The following is a 21,753-nucleotide window of genomic DNA, read 5'->3' as shown; positions in this document are numbered from 1 at the left end:
CCTGCAATGACGCATGGAAGGAAGATTAGCTGTCTATATGTGTTCCTGCTTTGTGATATTTTCAGTGGTGTGTTTGTGGAGACCCCAACCTTACTCTGACTCAAACAACATCTGGATTAGAAAAGAATGCCCCTTGTAGGCTAGAAAGGGTTGGGCAGACGTCACTGTCTCTGGTTTCCCCACTCACCCGCCTGTGCTTCCAGGTTAAAAACAATGAAGAAATGCCTCTCTGTCAAGTGAGCTATGGCTCTGTACAGCCCAGACCTAGTGTTTGTGCAGGTAGCCAGAGATGTAAGAGTTCACATGTTGGACAAAGTACCATAGGCTGTTCTTGTCATGTAGGCTTGTTATCTCCATGTTCTGCCTACAGGGTGTCTATTAATATAACTCATTCTCACAGGACTTCCCATCAGCTCCAACCTTATACGGGTTTCCTGAACTCTGCTGCCAGCATCCTAACCCTTACCCAGGTGGTCTAGAGTGGCGTGTCACCCCGATCACACAAGAATGTGGTCTAGAGTGGCATGTCACCCCGATCACACAAGAATGTGGTCAGAAATCATTCACACCTGCCCCAGGTATACCATGTTTCTGGGGCAGAAGAGGACTGGTGGTCTCTACTGAGCCAAGCCGGAATTTGTGCTTATGGTATTTCTTTTTTAGATGGACCAAAAAAAAAAAAAAAAAAAAAAAAAGAAAGAAAGAAAAGAAAAAGAAAGAAAGAAAAGAAAAAGAAAGAAAGAAAGAAAAGAAAAAGAATAAAAAGCCACTCTGGAGAGACTGCCTCAGAGTCTCTTGTCTCCCCAGCTTCTATAGAGGAAACAAACCTCCCTGGCCCCTGAATGACATGATCCTGGAACCCACCATCCTAGGCTCAGGAACCAGAACACCAGGAATAGGGCTCACGCCCAAGCTGCTTTCTGCCTCCTTATCCGCCCACTTTACTCTTTAGCCTCTGTTCAGAAGCAGCTCCTGCCACCAATTTCCATGATGTGCCCTAGGCTCCAGGTCAGTCACTGCTGTCCCACCTAAAGAAGGCTAGAGGAGCACCCTGAAGGAGTCCCCCTAAGGTCCCCTAAGACTGGTACAATTTGACCCTCATAAGTGACACCCAGCAGACGCCACCTTAAGGTCGGGATCACTAGTCAGGAGACACGAGGTGCTGCAGAGGCCACCTTACCTATGCAGACGCAGAGCTGGATCTTAACCATAGCGTGAAAATAAAGTTCTAGACTATTGGGCACAAACCCCAGGTTTGATATGGACTAGCTGCATGTTCCACAAATTTACCCAATCTCTCTGTGCCTCGTATAAAATGAAGGTCTTTGCTGCTTTTCTTTGATACGGACTAGCTGCGTGTTCCCCAAAATTTACCCAGTCTCTCTGTGCCTCTTGTATAAAATGAAGGTCTTTGCTGCTTTTCTTTCGTCAGACACACAGGGCAACGACACACTGTCTATAAGGGTTAATCTGTGCCTTTGTCTTTACTCCCTGTAACTGTCCCTAAACACCCAAAAGTGCTTGGCTCAGGACTCTCAAAGACCAAAGGGTGGAGGCCCAAGGAAGGCGCTGTGGAAGGAGGAATGGTGAGGGTCTTCTGCCCACAGAAAGGTACAGGCTTTATCAGATGGAATCGCAGCAGGATAGCAAGCGTTCCGCGTGGGTGCTGTGGAATGAGAAAAATGCTAAGACTGGGAAGAGCCCAGGGGAGGAACTGACCCATATTACCCATCACCTGCTTCACAGGCAGGGCCTCCCTGCTCCGTTGTGGTTGCTCTGGGGTTTCCTTTGGAAGAGACAGAAAAGGGATGGGGAAGGAAACGAGGGGAAGGGGAGAGAGGAAAGAGCACATCTTCAAAGAGTTTCTAACCAAAAAAGCCCCAAATGCCTGAAATTTTCGGCGTAAATTGATGCATCCCAGAATGCTGCTGATATCAAAACTTGGGCAAAGTTTGCTGATCCTGGGAAAGCACTACTTTAAAAAGTGACTGAACTGGTTGAAATCCAGCAAGGAGCCAGCCTTGGTAAACCAGAGGTGAGTTGATATGGGCATTGGCAGGGTGTTCCCTGGGGGTTCTCAGGAGTGCTGAGGTCTGTGAGCTATCAGAATTCCCATCACCATGATCAAAACCAATCAATGCTTCACCCTGGTCAATAAAGTGGCACTTCTGGGCAATATGGCTGATTGAAGCCATGTGGGGAATGCAGGGATCTGTTTGGCGTAGCTAATGGCTGGCTTTAGCTCCTGTGTTCCAAGGCTGTGCAGCTTGCATCCCAGTCCTCTGCAGACCTGCCACATCTGCAAACAGCTGGGTGCCAAGAGGGCCCCTTAAGGAAAAACACACACACTGAAGCCCTAGTTTTGCCAGGCTTGAAATGCACCAACTTACCTGCATTTACCTCTACCATCCTTCACCCTGATGACTGCAAAATGGTTTAGAAGCTTGCTCTTTATTTCTCTTTTCCTTCCTTCATTCCTCCCTCCCTCCCTTCCTCCCTCCTTTCCTTCCTCTTTCTTTCTTTCTTTCTTTCTTTCTTTCTTTCTTTCTTTCTTTCTTTCTTTCTTTCTTTCTTTCTTTCTATCTATCTGTCTATCTGCCTGCCTTCCTTCCTTCCTTCCTTCCTTCCTTCCTTCCTCTCTTCCTTCCTTTTCTTTCTTTCTTTCTTTGTGCTGGGGGTTGAACCCAGGACCTTGCACATACTAGAAAAGCACCCTATCATTGAGCTATGCCCCAAGCCCCTCAGCCGTAAATTAGAAGGATGGGATGAGGTCAGTGGTTTTCAGCCTTGAGTGCACATTAGAATACCTAGGAAATGTTCTAAATTCCCAGGGCCTCGGCTTTGATCAATGGCATCTGAAGTATTGAATTGTCTTCAAAAGCACACTGATGGTTGTCTCCTTCCAGTCATGACATTAGCTGGAACTGGATCAGCTATCTAACCTGGTTTGGCTTCCTACTACTGCCACACTTAGACATGAGTGTGGTATTGTACAGATTGGAGGTTAGCTGTCTACAGTGAGTCGAGGAGGGCTGAAATGAAGCATGACAGCAGAGCTGTATTTCTTCCAGAAGCTAGAGAAGAATCTATTTCCTTGCCTGTCCCAGATTCTGTTTTGATTGGATCATATTTCCCCCTTTCTATCCCCTCAGCCAGTGAAATCCAACCACATTCCTCTCGCACTGCCACATCTGCAATTTTCTCGACTATTTCTCTCCTCTGTTCTCGATTATTTCTCTCCTCCACTAAAGATAATTTCTAGGACTTTTCCTGGGCCATCAGGGAGAGCCTCTCTTCATAAAGTTGGCTGACTTATTTCACCTGTGATCCTAATTTTTCTTTGCCTGGCTGATGAAATGGTTCGGCGGGCAAAGGTACTTGCTACCAAGCCCAGTGACTCGCGTTCAACCTCTAGAACCCACACGGTAGAAGGAGAGATCTACTAGAATGTTTGCGACAGAGGACAGAAGAGAAAGAAGCTGTGTTGAGGAAAAGGTCCTAAAGCCCGCATCAGGACCCTCAGTCTGTCTTTAAACCTGGAGCTGCTCATGTGTGGGGAGGTATTCCATTAACGGAATGTCCTGTCATACCACGGAGAGAATGACTTCCAGAGATAGTAAGCTGCCAGAGAACCTGAAGTTGAACCAACACTGGTTGGTGCTCAGCAGCATTGAGAGGTATTTGCCACTTTCCAACTGAAAGAGTCGCTAGCCCTTGTGGGTCCTTGTGGACATTCTGGGAGGCCCCACAGTAGCAGAACTAAGCCATGGAAGGGCAAAATCTACTTCAGAGCCAAAAAAATGTAAAACACAGATTCAAAAGCAAGATGCCACTTGAGGGTAAACCAGTTGGTTGTCAGCACACAGCACAGTGCAGTCTGTGAAGGAAAACCAAGCCCAGACACTCAGCCACACCACACTCGATGCCTGGCACCCAAGGAAAGGTATCAAAATATGCAAAAAAAAAAATTAAAGAAACAGGAAAATGTAACCCAAGGCATTTCAATCAAACAAACCTAGAGAGGCAAATTCAGAAACCACAGAAGGGGATGGAATTGGCATAAAAGGGTTTTAAAACAATTGTTATAAATATTTTCAAGGTCTGAGGAAACTATAAGCATCCCAAAGAGAGAAAAGACTGGGGGAGGTGGGTGGCATGGAGCTTCTAGAGCCCAGAATTACAACACATAAAATGAAAAATGTCCTAGACAAGCTTAAAAGCAGATTAGACACTTCCCAAAGAAAACAGGCAAGATTGAACAGAGAGACTATTCAAATAGAAGTAGAAGTTTTTTTAAAGACAATCAATTAAAAGAGCCCCAGTGACATGTAGAAAAACATCCAATGGGCCTTTATTCTGGAGGAAAAAGGAAGCTGTTTCCCCCTGACACACACACTCTCGTACACAACACAGAACATTTCTTTGCCCAGACAAGAGATTACTCTTCACCAACAGCCAATCTCCAGCTGAGAGTCTTATGGTTTAATTCTGATACCATCTACCTGGAGGTAGCGTCATAGTCCCACCGGTGGAGAGCCCCTGGTCCACAGCACTGCTCTCCCAGGTCAGTCACAAGTGCCAGTGTCTTAGTCAGATTTTGTCACTGTGATGAAATATTTGACATAAACTACTTGAAGAAAGACAAGGTTTATTCGGGTTCACAGTGCCAGAGGTTCCAGTCCATGGTCACTTAGTTGTCTTGGCACTGTGGGACTGGGCTGTGGCGGAGAAAGTGTGGGACAGCAGAGATGGTCACCTCATGCAGCCAAGAAGAATAGAAAGAGGGAGAGAAAAGAAAAAAGGGGAGGCAAAGCAAGACATTCCATCAGACATATATCCCTAATTACTTTCTTATTCCAACCATGCTCCACCTCCTAATAGTCCATTTAGTACAAACGTTAACAATGGATTAATCCATGAATGAAGTTAGGATCTTATGATCCAATCATAAACCCACCAACTATTTCATACCTGTGATGGTTAACCTTGATTATCAACATGACAGGATCTAGGATCACCCATGGCATAGACCTTGGGCATGTCTGTGAGGGCGTTCCCAGGGATATCTAACTGAAGTTGAAAGAGCCATCATGGTATGAGTAGCATCATCTCATTGGCTTGGGCATTGGGTTAAAGTAAAAGAAGAATGTGAGCTGAGCACCAGCATTCATCTCTCTGCTTCCTGAATGAAGACGCAATGTGACAGCTTCCTCAACCTCCTGTCACTATGCCTCTTCTATCATGATGGCTTGTATCCTTAAACTGTGAGCAGCTGTGAGCCCAAATAAACATTTCCTTTCTTAAGCTGCTTTGATTTTGTTGTTGTTTTGTTTTGTTTTTTGTTTTTGTCACAGTAACAAGGTAACTAACACAAAATCAAACCAACACAATACTCAACTAGAGGTTTCCTAAACCCTGTAAGCATGAATGATTACATCATTAGCTCAACCAGTGGCTTCATCTCCTCCTGGAGGTCAGTGTACAGAGCTGTAAGTTCTGATCCTCTAATCGCGTGATAGGCTCAAACAGCCTTCATTCTGTGGTTATCTAAGGGCTTTCAAAAAATGAATCTCACTCATATAAATTCAGCCATGGTTGGAGCTTGTTATGAATCATGAAAGATGTGTCCTTAGCCTTTACCCCTCTGAAGCTCTTTCGGGAACTGAGGGAGAAGTCCAAGTTTTATTTTGAAACAAGAAACAATCCTATTGCTCTAGCCATTTAGGAAATGACAAGGGCTTCAGGATCCATAAATGAAACTAAGATATAAATGTGCTGTTATATCATAGTGTCACATAAGAATGACATGAAGAAGTAATAGCTGTGTGAATTTTCTAGATTTCTAAAAAATCACGTTGACATATTTAAAAGGACAACATACCTCAAAACAGGGTAACAAAGTGAAAAATCGCATCCATGGATTTCCTAATCACGTCTATGAAAATCAGTGGTTACTCTGAAGCGCCCTTCAAGTGTATAAAAGATTCCTGTCACACACACACACAGGGGGCATAACTGAAGAAAAGCACAGTTCTGACTATTCAGCTCAAACTATACAAGCCAGACGACAATGGAACAGTATCACTAACGTGTAAAGAAAGCTGGAAGCCTGCCAACCTGGAACTTTATAGCCAGTGAAAATACCCTTCAAAAACAGAGGCAAAAAAATGCAACTGATAAAGTGTGGAAAATCCATTATCACTAGGAAATTTGCATTGTATTAATGGTGAAATAGCACCCTTTTGGCTGAAGGGAAATATCAGATGGAAATCAAGGCTAGCGAGATGAATGAAGGGAACCAGAAGGTCCAAATTTGCAGATAGAGCTTTTTAAACTTTGAGTATTTTAATTTTTGTTTTTTTTAAAGAGTAGTGTGTGTGTGTGTGTGTGTGTGTGTGTGTGTGTGTGTGTGTGTGTGTGTAGAAATAGAGAGAGAGAGCATATGTAACAATAATGGCATAAAGGACAAGAAGGGAAAAGGAATTGTATTCTTGTAAAATTTTACATCATATAGAAACTAGCGTAAGATTAGTGGGAAGGAGACTGGGAGAAAGTAAATACGCATATGTTACAAATCCTGAAGCAATACCTAAAAGCAGAAAACACAAAGGCATAATTAATAAGCTTACACAGAACGTGGAACAGAATCCTAAAAATACGCAATTAATATTTAATAAGGAAATAAAAATAGAACAAAGAATAGATAAAAATTGAAAATGAGTAGCAAAATAGTATGTTTGAACTCAACCCACAGACAATTAAATACAAATTGTTTAAATATTAAATTTAAAATATCAAAAAGTAAGACCCAGTTATATGCTATGTATAAAATATATACTTTTTTTTTTTTAAGAAAAACTTACTTTGTAGCACATACCAGCCTCAAATTGTTAGCAATCTTCTTATCTCAACCTCCCAGGTCCTGGGAATACAGGTGTGAGCAACCACACCTGTCACAAAATATTTATTTTAAATATAAAAACAGATAAGCTCAAAGTAAAAGTTGATGTAGTAGTTTTAATTTCCAATTTGACACAATCTAGAATCACATAGGGAAAGAATCTCAATGATTCTCAGCTGTCTAAATAAGGTTGGCCGGTGGACATATTTATGGGGGACTTCTTGATTACATATTAATTGATGTGTGAAGACGCAGACCACTGTGAGTGACACCATTCCCCAGGCAGGGGATCCTGGACTGCTTACTGTAGAGAGTAAACTGAACATAGGTAAGCATGCATACATTCATTTTTCTCTGCTCTTGACCGTGAATGTGACTAACTACTTCAGGTTCCTACATTGACTTCCCTGCAGTGATGAACTGTAATCTGGAATTGTAAGCTAAAACAATCTTTTTTGTCTCCTAAGATGCTTTTTATCAGGGTATTTTGTTGCAGGATATTTGACTACATGGTGAACCCTTAGATTGCATTATTTACTGGAAATACCTGCTTCTAGCTGTGGTATGGCTCAGCCCTAGCACACACCTTTAATCCAAGAGCTTTCTGCTTGAGTATTATAAATAGGATTAAATAAAATCAACCATAGGTCAAATGGAAGAGCAAGCAACAAGTTGACAGGAAGTAAAAACAATAGAGAATAAGGGGGAGTCAGGAGGATGGATAGAGAGACACACAGGAATTAGAAGGGAGGGATATCCACTTGGAGGAATTTCTTCTGTTTGAGATGGTAGGAGAGACCTCTTTCTGGGATGATGGCAAAGGACGAAGCAGCTGCCTCTCTGAGCTAGCAGGTTTTCACCCCAGCTTCTGGCTCCTGGGTCTTTACTGATAAAAAAGAAAGATAAAGACTTATTAAAAAACAATAGTATTTTATCATAGAGACAGAAATGAAACTAGATCAGATGAAATAAAATATACTATACAAACACTAGTTATATTTACATATAATTCTATTGATTATATTCACATCAAGTTAAATAGAATTTCACACATACACACAAAGGATACAACACACTGAGAAAAGGGTCAGTTCATCAGGAAGACAAAATGTGTATAAGTGTTTATGAATCGTCAGACAGAATATGCAAGAAAATTCTGATAGAACTGGAAGAGAGAGAGAAATGCAAGGCTGTGTTGGCGACCTCAGTGCTATTCTTTCATTGGTCAAATACCTGGATCAAAAGTCTTTCTAAGGACACAGAGGACTTGAAGAACACCATCAAGACGTTCACCCAAACAGACACTCTAACCAACAACATCAAAGCACCCATCATTTTACAGTGTGCCTCCAGTGTGCCTCCTAGTCTAACTCAAAAATCCGTATTCTCAGTATTGGCTGGAGCTGGCTCACACTAGCTCACAAACTTGTGCACCTGATTTTTCTAACATTGCATCCAGCAGCACTGTGTTCGGTTTGGCCGTGATGGAGGTATTTGTACCATAAGGACTGGCTGGTGTTACAAGCCAGGCAATTTTTCTCAGAGAACCAGCTTACCTGAACGTCACTGAAGACTCTGGTGCCTCACACGTGATACCTGACACACAAAAGGTACTAAAACACTTAAAAGAATCATGTCATCCTGTGTATGTTCTCTGGCGACTGATTTTTAAATAAATAATAGTAAGGTGTGTACATAAAAGTCTTAGAGAACAAATAACAAGTCTAAATAATTCATAAGTCAAAGGATGAATTACAAAGGAAATCTTTAAATATGTTGAAGTCCGTGAAAATAAAAATACAACATATGTCATTTCTGGAACTCCAGCAAAACTGTAGTAATAAATAATAATAAGTAGTGTGGTGGTTTTAATGATCAATGTCTCTTACAATCTCTGGCATTTGAATTCTTGATTCCCAGTTGGTTACACTGTTTGTGTAGGTTAGGAGATACAGCCTTACTGTAGGAAGTATGTCCCTGTGGCCAGGCTTTGAGAATCTAAAGACTTGCTGCTGTTTCTAGTTTTCTCTCCTCTCTCTCTCTCTCTCTCTCTCTCTCTCTCTCTCTCTCTCTCTCTCTCTCTCTCTCTGCTTCCTGCTTGTGGTTCAAGATGTAAGCTCTCAGCTGCTGTTCCAGCTGCCATTCCATTATTACCGACTCTTATCCCTCTGGAAATGTAAGCCCAAATAAATCCTTTCTCCTATAAGTTGCCTTGGTCTTGGTGTTTTACCACAGAATAGAAAAGTTTCTAATACAAGTAGTCATGAGTGATCATGACTCTGAATTAGAAAGTGCCCAAATCAGTCATTTACATCTCCACTTGAGGAAAGAGGGGAAATGCAAACTAAACCCAAGGAAACTGGAAGGAAGGGAACACACAGTCCAACTATAATACTAACTGGTGAGCAGTGAGCATCTGGCCAGACTGACCCAGGAGCAGAGGAAACCACAGTTTACCAATAGCAAGGATCAAGAGAGGGACATCACATACCAGGGACCTTAAGTAATGAAACACTAATAATAAAATTGCATAAGAGATTTTAAGCAAGTTCAACAACTCAGATGACATGTACAAATCTACCAATTTCCTGAAAGACACAGACTTCCAAAACTCATTTGAGAAGAAATAGAAAGCATGAATAACAATACATCTATTAAGCCTGTAGCTGTAAGTCTTCTTACTTGGTTACTACAGTTTCCCTGGAAAATTCTGTTTTTAAAAATTAAGTAGGAAAAAAATATTAGACCTATTAAATTCTTTCAGAAATTAAAGAGAAAACCTTTCTACTTCCTCTTGATCCGCAAACTTACCCAAATACCATTTCAGAAAGGGATATTTCATAATATAGTAGAAATAATAGAGTAGAAAACTGCAGACCAGGGTGTATCAAAAACACTGAAAATATGACCAAACTGAACTGAACAATACACAAAAAAAGGAGCAGGACCTGGTGGCGAAACAACCAGTAAGGCTAGGGCAGGAAAGTGACAAGTTGAAGGCCAGCCTGGGCAAGTTAGTGAGACCCTGTGTGGAAATGAACAATAAAAACCAGTCTGGGGAGATCACTAGGAGGTGAGAACTTGTGTAACATGTACAAGACCCTAGGTTCGGTCCCCAGCTACCTCAGAAAGAAAACAACAATACTCAGAGTGTATAAAACAACATGACCTGGTGTGATTTCTGTAGGAATGAAAAGTTAGTTTAATATTCAATTATCAGAAAAATGATCTGATTATCTCAATTGACTCTTTAAAAGGGTGGATACAATTTAACATGTATGATAAACCCTCAGCATGGTAGCCTCAGGACAGATGGAAGAACTATATGGAAGTTCCCAAAGGTGCTGACGGTAGGGCTGATTAATTTTCAGTGTGTAGTGTTTCTATTTCCAATTTTTTATAATAAATGTTTAAGATGAAAAAATTCTCGGTGCAGTAAAGATATATATTCATTTGCAGGACACTTTTCCTTCTTGAGTGGGCTCCTTTCCCCAGAATATGAACCACCCATACTGCTACTGCTGACCCACAGTCAACCATAAGGAAACATAGCAAAGCTTGACCCCCACCGGGGCCATTTTCAAGTCCTCAGGGATACAGAAGACTTGAACCACACTACTAAGAAGCTTATCGAAATAGGCCATTATGAACACCTCACTCAGTAACAACAAAAAACAGTTGTCTTCTGTGCCCCTGGTACTCTTACTAAATAGACTATAGCACCAGTGCTGGCTGGAGTTGGCTCGAACCACCTACAAAATTCTGCCCTGCATTTGGTAACCACGTGTTGAATTTGGCCATGGGGCAAGTGAGGTGAAGGCCAGTCTTAGAACATCTCACAGGGTCCTATGTGCCTTCACCTGAGACTCTCAGGAAGATCACGGGTTGGAAGATGTGCAGATCTTCAGGTGGGCTGCTTAGTGACTCTTGGGACCTCAAAGTATGGCAGATCCCAGAACAACGCTCTGACTTTTATATAGGCAAAGAAAATGGAGACTAGTGATTTTTTGAAGGTCACATAACACCTTCAGTGCAAGGTCAGAGCCACAACAAGAGCCCCAGTCACTGCTCTCAACTTCAGGGCCAAACAAAGTACCCCTCATTTCCCGCCTACCCAATACAAACAGGGCCTAGCCTCACCCTGGGTTTCTCCTCTTATTGTGACCATTCTGAAACCCATTGAAAGGCAGAAATGGTATAATTAACACTCCCATTCTGTCACATAGACCTAACCTCTACCATGTTGTACTTCTAACTTCATCAATTTTTTCCTGAAATATTTTAAAGTAAATTGCAGACACTATGACATTTCACTCCCAAATTCTTCAGAAAGGATTTCTAAAATGTACAACCCGTATAATCACAGTGTCATTAAGCTATCTAAAAACCACGGAAATTATCTTAACACATAGTGTATAGGCTCTTGTGTGTGTGTGTGTGTGTGCACTCATGGGTGTGGTGTATGTATGTGTATTGGTGCGTGAGTGTGCACATCCATGTGTGTACATGTGCATATTGGAAGCCAGAAGTCAACGCCCAGTGTTTTCTTCAGCTACTCCATTTTAAAATTTTATTTACTGATGCATTTTGAGACAAGGTCTCTCGCTGAATCTGCAGCCTACTGATTTGGCTAGAGTGGGTGAACAGTGAGCCCCAGGGATCCTTCTATTTCTGCCTCTCCAGGGCTGAAATTAAAGATGTGTGCTGTGGTATCCAACTTCTTTTATGTGGGTGCTGTGGCTTGAACTACAGGTTTTTTTGTTTGTGTGTGTGTGTGTATGCATGCTGTGGGTGGAACCCAGAGAGACAAGTGCTTTATCAACTCAGCTGTCTCTCCATGCCGTGCTCCAGTGTCCAGCCTTATGTTTGCCGGAGGCTGCTGGCACACCTCTGGCTTCTCCTGACCCTCTTCACTCGGCATCAGCTGCAGCTGAGCGGGCAGCGCCCTTGCACGTTCCTGCCTTCCTCACGTACAACTGCCTTTTCTGTTGGCGAGAAAGCTAGCCCTGTACTATCACTTCCTCCTCCCTATGCGGCAGGAGCAAAGCACCGGAAGCGGCCGTCAACCAGAGAGAGTCAGGAGCTGGCTGCCAAGCCCAACAGTTGGCCTTCGGAGAGCTCCTCTGAATACAGCCCCTTCTGTCACCAAGAGGGCCCAGAGTGCCTGACTTCCATGTTCCCCCAGCAGAGATCCACTTGCTAGAGCACCTGGGGTCAGCCTTCCTCCCGCACTCTTCCCCTCCACAACCCTAAGGCCCCTCTTCTGGTAATGGTCCCTCTCCCTGGGACTCCTGCCAAGCAAATATCTCATCTCCCCAAATCTCTTCTCAACACCCCCTCTGGGGAGGCTGGCCTTAAATGAAGATAGTATTTAAATTTGCCCCATTATTTCAATTACCGTGTTTTCAACCATCGAAAGCATTTCATCTAGAAAACAAGGTCTTTGGAAGTGAGAGGTGTCAAGGGAGATGAGGAGGCACCTTCAGTGCCTCGGGACCTGTGGGGCTGGAGTTATGTTGCTTTACACTTAGCCTTGAGTCCCCCTTCCTGAAGGGCCATCTCTTCCTGGCACCTTGCTCCCTGCCTGTGGTGGTCAAGTACATCAGTTTTAGCCATCAATCTCTTTGTCCCTAGGCAACAGATGTTCACTCAGGAAGTCACAAATGACTCCGAGTCAGGGCGTGTCCAAAGCCATCTGGCTGGGACTGCTCATCGGACAGGAGGAGCAAACCTAGAGCTGCAGAGGGCCACTTCTTCCCCTGTGTAGGGACAGCCTAAGAATGAAGTCAACAGAGCAAAAGGAAGCCAGAGGCGGCACTTGGCAAACCTAAGGCCAGCCAGGCCTGGCCCTCGTCCTGAGAGTTAGACACTCCCTTCAAGCTTGAGCAAAGGGGAAGTGGGCTTTCATTCCTTAGCAGACATAAAGTCCCAACCAACACGAGGTCCTCCAACTCGGTGCTCTGCCTGTGTGGTGCTGCAGACACATATTGAGGTTGACAGGGATTGTCTCCCTTCAAACCAGGTCAGTTTACAGAATCTTGTCGTCTTCTAACCTGTTGTCTGCCCTGGGGGTTATGGGAAGGATTCACACATGCTTGCCTGTGAGTATTAAAGAAAACACAGCCCGGGCCCTGCAGATTGACTGCCATGTTCATTCTCTCAACCATTTGTGAGTGCTCAACCATGGAGGCACACAGCACAAGGTAGTTTATACGGCACAGAATCCCTGATTTGAGGATGCTGCCCTAAGAAGCTTGGGATGGCCTGAGTTTCCTCTGCTAGAAGCAGAAGTCACTGCTGGGCGAGCACTTGCTTCTGCTCTAAGCACTGTACACCAGGCGACCCACTTATACATCACAGGTGCTGCCTCCAGACTATCTGGACCTAAATAAGGGATGGGCATCCTCATCTGATAACAGAGAAGACCAAAGGCCTGCTGACTTCCGTGACTTCCCAAGGCCACGGACACGGGTGACAGAGCTGGCCTTCAACTCTGGATCTGGAAAGCATGCTTTTTCCACAGTACCTCTGCCCTGTTCTTCTGACTCCTGCATAGAATTGTGAACAGAGCGTCATTCCACCGTGGCCCCCGGGCCGTCTGGCCACGCACCGGAGGGTAGGGATCTTGCTCAAGCTTGTACTTCCAGCATGCTGGGAGGGTCAGGACTTCTGGAACTGGCTATGGTTCTCTCAAGTACATCTGGGCTTCTGCTTTTTGAAGAGGGAGCTGTGGGGATTCATGTGATTAAGGGCTGTTGGCAGCTGAGCCTTAGGGACCTGTGAAAGACAGAAATGGCTATGACACTCATCTTCTCTGAACTGAAGGAGAAGGAGCAGGGCTGCCCTGTTCCTGGAGATGAACAGCCTTCGTTCTTTTCCTTGGGGACACATGAAAGTGACCAGAAAAGGCAAAGGATTAAATTCCTGCCCACAGCAGCGGGCAAAAGTTTTTATTTTCCCTATACCAACCACTAAGGACAAGTTCACTGAGCATAGCCCACAGTCAGGACCATGGTGTGTATACCCATGAGCAGGTCACTGTGGTGTGGAGAGCATAAGACATCTCTGCCCTTTATGATGATTTCCCTCCTCCGACTCATCTCTGCTGCAGTTGAATACAGCTTGCAAGATTATAGCTCGGAGTTCACAGAGGAGAGAGAACCCAGGATGCTCGCATAGCCACGTCCCTCTGCTGGGAAGCCCAGAATGGTCTGTACCTGACTACTCCCCTGGATTTAGGGAAGGGTATAAGCATCCATTCCTACATTGAAAAATGGAGGTCAGTGTACTTTCTCATAGCCTTCCTGAGGGGACAGAATGTCTGTGAACAACAAACGAAGGCCTGATTCAGGACTAAAATACGAACACTGTGGCCTCTGCTGTCAACATTCCGACCCTCGTCTGAACGCAGGTTCTACCTGCAAAGCACCATTCATTTTTAAAAAACTTGATTCAGAACACATAATTATATGATGCCAAGACTGGAGAAGAGCCTTCTAGAAACTCCTTGTGCAGTCAAGCCCCCTTATGCCACAAACATAAAGAGAGAGAGAGAGAAATACAAACATTGAAAGTCACATAGGGCTGGTCAAGAGCCAAGAATGGTCCCCAGCCCACCCAGACCCTGGGTCCCTCTTTGCAGCAGCCGTATTCACGGTTTCTCATAGTGCAGACATGACTAGTTCCATGAGAATTTGGAATTTTTTTTTTAAGATTGATTTTGGTGTTTTGAGGCTTCGTGAAACCAGCAATTTTAATCAATTTTTCAAAATTGCTAATTTCATCCATCCAAGAAGCTCATACACAAACAGAGGGGCTGATTGAAATTTAAATGGCGGCTGGCTTGTTAGCTGCAGGCACCAGGCTGAGTATTTTCATATGCAAGTCTGCCACTGTGTCCCGGCCTGGCAGCAAGAGGAAGCAATCTCCATGAGACACTCGAAGGCATTAAGAATTCAGGCAGCCAAAATGAGAAGCAACAACACGAAATGATAAAACAAAGACAGATCATTATTAGCACCAACATAATGCGCTCCTATGTCCTCCGGTCTCATTGAGAGCCCTGCCCGTTGTCTATTGAAACTGTGTAATTAGGCTGATAGGAACCAGAGGATTAAACTAACTTTCTTCTCTGATCGCAGGGATTTCAAATGAGTGAGATGGGGTGGAGATAAACCTGAGAACGGTATTAATATTCTGGGCTGCAGCTTCCCAGGACAGCTCGGCTGATAAACAATGGCTGACTGCTGCCTGCCTGAGGCTGCCTGCTGGAGGACTGAGATACCCTTCCCTGAATGCCACAACCCAGCCTCTGCCAAACATGGTCCTTGGTCTTTGACACCTCTCTCCCCATGACCCTGTGTCTGTCCCTCCTAGTACTCTTCCAACATGTCTGTCACCCTGAGTACTGTCGCAGCTGAGCCTTAACCTGGATCTCCAGAGCAGAGCCTCCACTGCTGTCCTCCCCACTCCATGCTCCGTCAGGCACCTGGTGGCCATCTTGCTAGACACACACCTGAGATCTTCCCTCCTCTCTTTGATGACCTATTCCCAACTCAGAGAATAAAGACAAACATGTCCCATTTGTCACCACACTGCCTCTCTGGCTCCTCCCTACCAAGGTTCTGGACACAGCAGCCACTTTTCAAACATGCTGTGGGCTTTGCCCTCCGGCTGGACGTGGGCTGCTCTCTGTGCCCTACCACTCCGTTATCGGGTGACGCTGGACTCCAAGTCCTTCCGTAGTGCTCTCCTGAGAGTCCACATTCCTTCCTTGACACCCTGAGAACCCCACTGACCCTCCTCTGAGCTGTCACCTGTGTGTGAGTGGCCACATGGTGACCTTCCACTTAACTGTAAACTCTACAAGGTGACAGAGCAGACTGTGTCGAATGATTTAGGGCACAGTGATTGATGGGAAGCATAGGATTAAAATTCATGTCAGGGAATTGAGGTGGAAAGAGGAGAGAAGAAAATGGGACGACAGATGAATTAGCATAAAGTTTGGTGACACATTAAATATACAAAATAGCATAATGAAACGTTTACATCTTAAATTTACCTTTACATCAAAAACTACTTTACATCTTAAGTTTAAAAAGAAAAGACAAAATCAAATTGGCCAGGGGCTGGAGAAATTGCTCAGGGGTTAAGAACATTTGCTGCTTCTCCAGAGGACCTGAGTTCAATTCCCAGCACCCATATCAGGCAACTCACAACAGCCTATAACTCCAGCTCCAAAGGCTTCACAGACACCTAAAATAAAAATAAATTAGGACCATATATATCAACACAGACTAGCCTGGAATTGTTCTTAGAACTCCAGGGAAGGCAGCCCAAAGAAGTGCTGTGGACCCTCCCTCTACCTGCCATTTCTGGGTATCTTGTCAACCTAAGCAGGGTTTCCTGTGCGCGTGTGTGTGTGTGTGTGTGTGTGTGTGTGTGTGTGTGTGTAGAATGGTAGTCACGTGTAAATAGAAGCACGGCAGATCCCAATGAGGTAGATAACAAGGAGTTCTTAATTCCTATGCAAGGTGTTCACACAAGGGAAAAGATAGTCATCTCACCAGAGCCCAGAGAATTCGGCCAGCATCCAAATGTCCTGAAACCCCATTCCTCTAGTCCCTCTAGTCTCAAGGCCAAATGCCTCAACAGTACATCTGAGGGCAGAAGGTGGCTCGGTGGGCAAAGCATGGCTGCGGAAGCAGGAGGATCTAAGCTGCATCCCTAGAACCCACGGAAAGCCTGATGCAGAAGGAACACCTATCCGTAATCCCAGCTCTCCTGTGGCGAGATGCGGGACAGAGAAAGTAGAATCGTTGGAAGCTGAGCTGCCAGCTAGCCTGGTGTGCACAGCAGAAGACAAGAGACCCCATCTGAAACCAAGTAGAAAATGTGGAACACCCCTTAGGTTGTCCTTTGACTTCTGCAGAAGGGCTACAACACACAGGACACCAGGACTATTCACACACGAGCACATATACACACAAAGATTTGAGAGGGAGGGAGGGAGAGGGAGGTCTCCAAAAGTGGCAGAAGAATAGCATGTGACAGTCACTCACCATGTATCACCAAGGAACTGGAGGTTCTGGTCCAGAGCTAAACTACCCTTCCTGAACTTGGATTTTCCCCATCTGTGAAGTTAGAGGAAGATTTGGGAGTGAAGGACCTATGAAGCTCTGACAGTCTGACCTTTGTGACTGTTCCTTCAGGAGCAGGATTCCCAGTCTGGAACCCTGGGCCAGCAGAGGAAGACGTAATTGTGGTGTGTAGCTTTTTGCTTTCTAGAAGAAGGAGGTACGTTCATACGACCAAGCAGGCTCAGGAAACTCAGAAAAACCCAAGAGCTGCTTCTAGGGTCCCGAAAGAGCTGTCTCCAAGTTGAGCTGATACTCCAGGAATGTTGCTTTTGGGGTTGTCACCCATGCTGAGATGGGTTTCCAGGAGATGCAGCTGCTTTGAGTCACCCATGAGTAGCCCCAGTAAACTCGCTGGTTCCCAGAGCTAGGTTAACGTGGACTCACTCCCCTGCTCTGGCATCAGTGCCCTGTCTGGGGTGAAGAGACATCTGTTTGTATCTCCCTAGAAAAGGTCTTGTCAACATCTTGTGCTGTATAGTGAATGTGTCTTTGAAAAAGGCCCACTCAGGGCTTGTCTGGATGGCTTCCACAACCCCATACTGACTGGCAGATTTTGTGAGAAGGTGTTTTTGCCTCACTTGACGCCTAAGAAATCCAAGAGAAATAGACAGGGACCTGTTCATTCCCTGAGAGACTCTCAGGCCTGAGGCCCCTCGCCTACCTCCTTTGGCCTTTGTTTTTCCGTATAAAACAGCTCCTTGTCTTTGAGAGCGGTGGGGGCAGCTGTAGGCAGCTGAGAACTCTTGGCTCACCTTCCTGTCTGCCTTCTCAAACACAGAATTGCTTTGTTCGGAAAATGGGCCCGTTCGAACGAGAGTGAACGCGTGCTTTCACCTACTGTGTGTGAGCAAGTGGGTCCACACCAGTAGACCAGGGAAGACTCCCTACCTCGTGCAATCTCCGTAGGAGGAAACCGCAAGGCCTGGTCCCAGTGTTGCTTCCTCAGGCCCCTTGTATAACCACTGTACCTCAAAGATTAGAGAGATTGTATGCAGAAGTCGTATCCATGTCACCTCCTGGTTCCTAGATGGGCTCACTGTTTGCATGGCACCTGAGGAACACGACGGAGTTGTAATAAAGTCAGGGTTGCTTAGCGTAGTAGTTTCCTCCTTCGTCTGAACCTGATTGATGGTCCTACTTGGTAGGCTGTTGCGAAGATAGAGGGAGACACAGATGGGGGGCGGGGGCAACGCCAGCACTGGGTGCACAGTAGGCACTCCTTCTGGCAGGTGGGCCTCATCCCATCTGACAGTAGAGGGACCTGGGCTTTGGCTGGCAGACAGTATTAATGCCTGTTCCTCTGGTGCTGGACCAAACAAGCATTGGCAGGGTCAGCTGGCCCCTCGCCTCCCTGCCTCCCCCCACCCCGCTCCTCATCGTACATGCCCCATTAGTTGCACAGTGCCCCACAGTACAACAGGAACGCTTCCTAAGCCGTTTCCTCTGCTAAATACCTCAGTGACAGCTTCTTGGCATGGGTAGAGCGCCAAGGTTAACATATGCTTAGAGTATGTGCTGCAGGCGTCCTACCTCCACAAGGAAGCTGGAGGAGGCCAGCTTCATCCCAGCCTTTCCTGCGCCCCCAGTCCAGAAGGCTGTTTCCTGGCTGCCCCCAGACCCACTCAGGGAGCTACTGAGGGATCTTAGCCCAAAGAAACTTCGGCGGTTATTCGCCGGTTCTGAACACATACCACTGCATCCTTTCCAGTAAGCACCAGCCTCATCACACGTACCCACTAATCAGGACTTCCATCCCTGGGAGGGCGATAATCTTTCCAGACCTTTCTCTGGATTGGGCTTTGAGCAGGGTGCCAGGAATGAGACTGTGAAAAGGACTCACCTTCCAGAGGGAACTTTTGGTGAGGTGAGGGGGTGAGGTGTGTGATCATCTTCTGTTGGAGCTTTATACTGTCAGCCTGTCCTCTCCCACCAAGAGAAAGCAAAGATCAGCCATGTTTCTGGGCAGGGTCACAGGGTCACAGGACTAACTAGATCTCCCTGCTGCACCACAATTTTGCCACCTTTACCTCAAATATCCAAGAGAGGAGAGGAGTTGGCTATCAGATTTACAAGCTTTAAGAGGGTTTGGCCCTTTGGGGTCTTTGTAGAAGGACAGACTTGGGGATCTAAGTCCCCTAGAACTCTGATCATTTGGTCACTTTACAAAGGTGAAAGTGTTGAGGGAAAACGTGGCTATCCTCAAGATAAACAACACACAGGAACCCCATCTTAGTGTTGTATCTGACACAGTCTGGTCAATGAGACCAGAATATTTGGAGGTCAAGTTCAAGCGCTGTTTTCACTGGCCACAAGCTGAGGGTATTCTCTTCAGTTGTTTCATTTCTAAGTCCCGTGTCTGACTATCTCATGACATTCATCATTTAGATGAAAAGGTCTCAGTTGCCAACTCTGCCCTGAGTGCTCAGTAGGAATTCAGTAATATCAGGCAGAAGGAAGGGGAAGCCTGGGGCATGGTGGGGGTGCTGTGCTACTGTTTCCCAGTGCAGGCACCACAGCAAAGTCTTCAAATCTCAGAGAATGAGCGGGGCAGTTTGTGTCTTGCTCATCTCATATACATGTCCAACACAGGGTGGTAGGAATCTCAGAGCTATGCAGTCACCCGGGGTACCAGCTACCAGGAGACGTGCCATCTTGAAGCTACACCATCTGAAGCCCACAGCATCTTGGTGGATCCTGCAGTGGATTATGCAAATGCCTAAGCATCTGCCCCATTCCACAGACTGGAACCCTGAGGCCCTGATCTGTGTACCCCTAAGCAGTGGACTATGCAAATGCCTAATCATCTGCCCCATTCCACAGGCTGGAACCCTGAGGTCCTGATCTGTGCACCCCTAAGCAGTGGACTATGCAAACACCTAAGCATCCGCCATTAGCTCCAGGCAACAGGTTCTGACTCCTTCTGTGGAAGCAGGCTCCTCAAGCGGGCTTGGGGCAGGTATCATACCCTGATGGGGCCTGCCAGCCAAACCAGAGCCTGCCTGCTAGGGGCTAAAGAGCTGGTCCTGGCAGGTACTATTTATGGGTTTCCATCGGCATTTGTTCCTGCTATCAACACGAGAGAAAAACAAACATTTGTCTGACTTGAGGTTTTTGGCTTTCATGGGCGGGTTCCCATCTGTCTCTTTTCTCTCCTTCCCTCTGCCCCGTTCCCTGACTCCATTGCCACCCTCTGCCCCGTTCCCTGACTCCATTGCCACCCTCTGCCTCCCCTCACACTGCATGCCATCCGTTCTTACCAGGGAAGCATGCATGTGAGCTCGCAAGGTCTGGGCGGAGCTCTGGGCTGCACTCTGTCTTTCAGGATGTGCTTGCACCCTCGCTCCCATCTCCCCATCCCTCTGCTTGCTCGGGCTCTTTCCTGCCAGGGCTCATTTCGGAGCGCTTTCCTCTTTTTGGCACCAGGCAGCAGAATTCCAGCTCCAACTCTGTGGTGTGACCTTAAGCAAGGTGCCCAAACCCTCTCAGCTTTTATTCTCTTGGACTCACCAATCTCTAGCAGGTATTAAGGACATGGGACTCTAGACTTATCCCAGAACCACTTGCTAGCAACCAAAGGTGAGACCAGGTTAAACAACACCAAAGAAGCTTCAGCTACAGCACCCAGGGACTGTGAGTCCGACTGCTCAGGTTCCAGCCCCAGGGCTTCTGCTCTCCGTCTGTGGGGCCCTATTCAACTCACTGACCCTCTCTATACCTCCATTTTTTCTTTCTTTCTTTCATTCACTTGTTCTTTCTTTGTTTTAATTTTTTATGTGTAGATGATTGTGGGGGTATAGGAGTCACATGCACACATCGGTGCACATGGAGGTCATAGAACAACCTCTGGTCCTTCCCTGAGACGGGGTCTTTTCAGTTGTTCACTGCTGTGTATACCAGGCTCATTGGCCCGAGAAAGCCTGTCTCCCCCTTTACTTGCTGTGAAAGCACGGGGATTACAGAGGGATGCTACTGCAGCTAGCTTTATGTAGGTCCTAGGGATTCGAACTCCGATCCTCACACTGTAGAGCAAGCACTGCATTATCGTCCCAGCCTCTGTGCCTCCAGTTTCCAGTAGCTAAACAGGGAGGCCACTGTTCCTGCTTTACTAGTATTATGGAATGAGCTCAAAATCCCCCTGCTTTCTGCTCTGGGAAGAAACAGCTCATGGGTTCTAGTTGTATGGGAACATGTATGAAAAAGACTAGCAAGTACCATTCCCTGCTCCCCACCCAGACAGGCATGTGAACTCCGGTGAGCATGCTGCACTCACTCCCTGCTTTCTCACTTACAATGACGGCACCAGACACTGACGTTTTCAAACTAGTTTCCCACACTCTGGGAAAGGTTTGAAGTTTCAGAGATCCCTCACTCACCCCTCATTTGACCAAGCGGCTGGAGACAGCCACATTGTCTCAGGGGCCCGGAATCAGGCAGATCCCACCCTGGCAGACCCACATGTGTTAGTTACTAATGACGTTGCCTTGACAGACCACTTGATGGGAATGACTGAAGATGGAAAGGACTGATTTGGACTCACAATTCAAGAGCTTATGCTTCATCAGGGCAGGGATGGCATGGTTTTGTCGCCTGGCTCAGCAGTGAGATCCCGAGACAGGGCATCCCACATCCCATTGGATCAGGAATCGGAGAGCCTGGAATCATAAGCACAACCTGGCTATTTATTACCCTCAAAGGTCTACCCCGGGGACATAC

The 21,753-nt window shown here is 45.9% G+C and overlaps 1 long non-coding RNA gene across 1 annotated transcript in view; it reads right to left on the bottom strand.

Moving 5' to 3' along the window:
• Nucleotides 1-6,849: 6,849 nt before the first annotated feature.
• Nucleotides 6,850-21,753, bottom strand: part of LOC128107574 (uncharacterized) — a 103,868-nt gene continuing 88,964 nt past the window's right edge. Inside the window, exon 3 of the long non-coding RNA XR_008217133.1 lies at nt 6,850-7,787. This is a non-coding gene — a long non-coding RNA (uncharacterized LOC128107574). The remainder of the gene's footprint in view (nt 7,788-21,753) is intronic.

This window comes from Peromyscus californicus, unplaced genomic scaffold, assembly GCF_007827085.1.
Source record: "Peromyscus californicus insignis strain IS unplaced genomic scaffold, ASM782708v3 Scaffold_12__1_contigs__length_115047231, whole genome shotgun sequence".
Classification (NCBI taxonomy): Eukaryota; Metazoa; Chordata; class Mammalia; order Rodentia; family Cricetidae; genus Peromyscus; species Peromyscus californicus.
The sequence above is the reverse complement of the archived record's forward strand: the minus strand, read 5'-3'. Positions and strand labels throughout refer to the sequence as shown.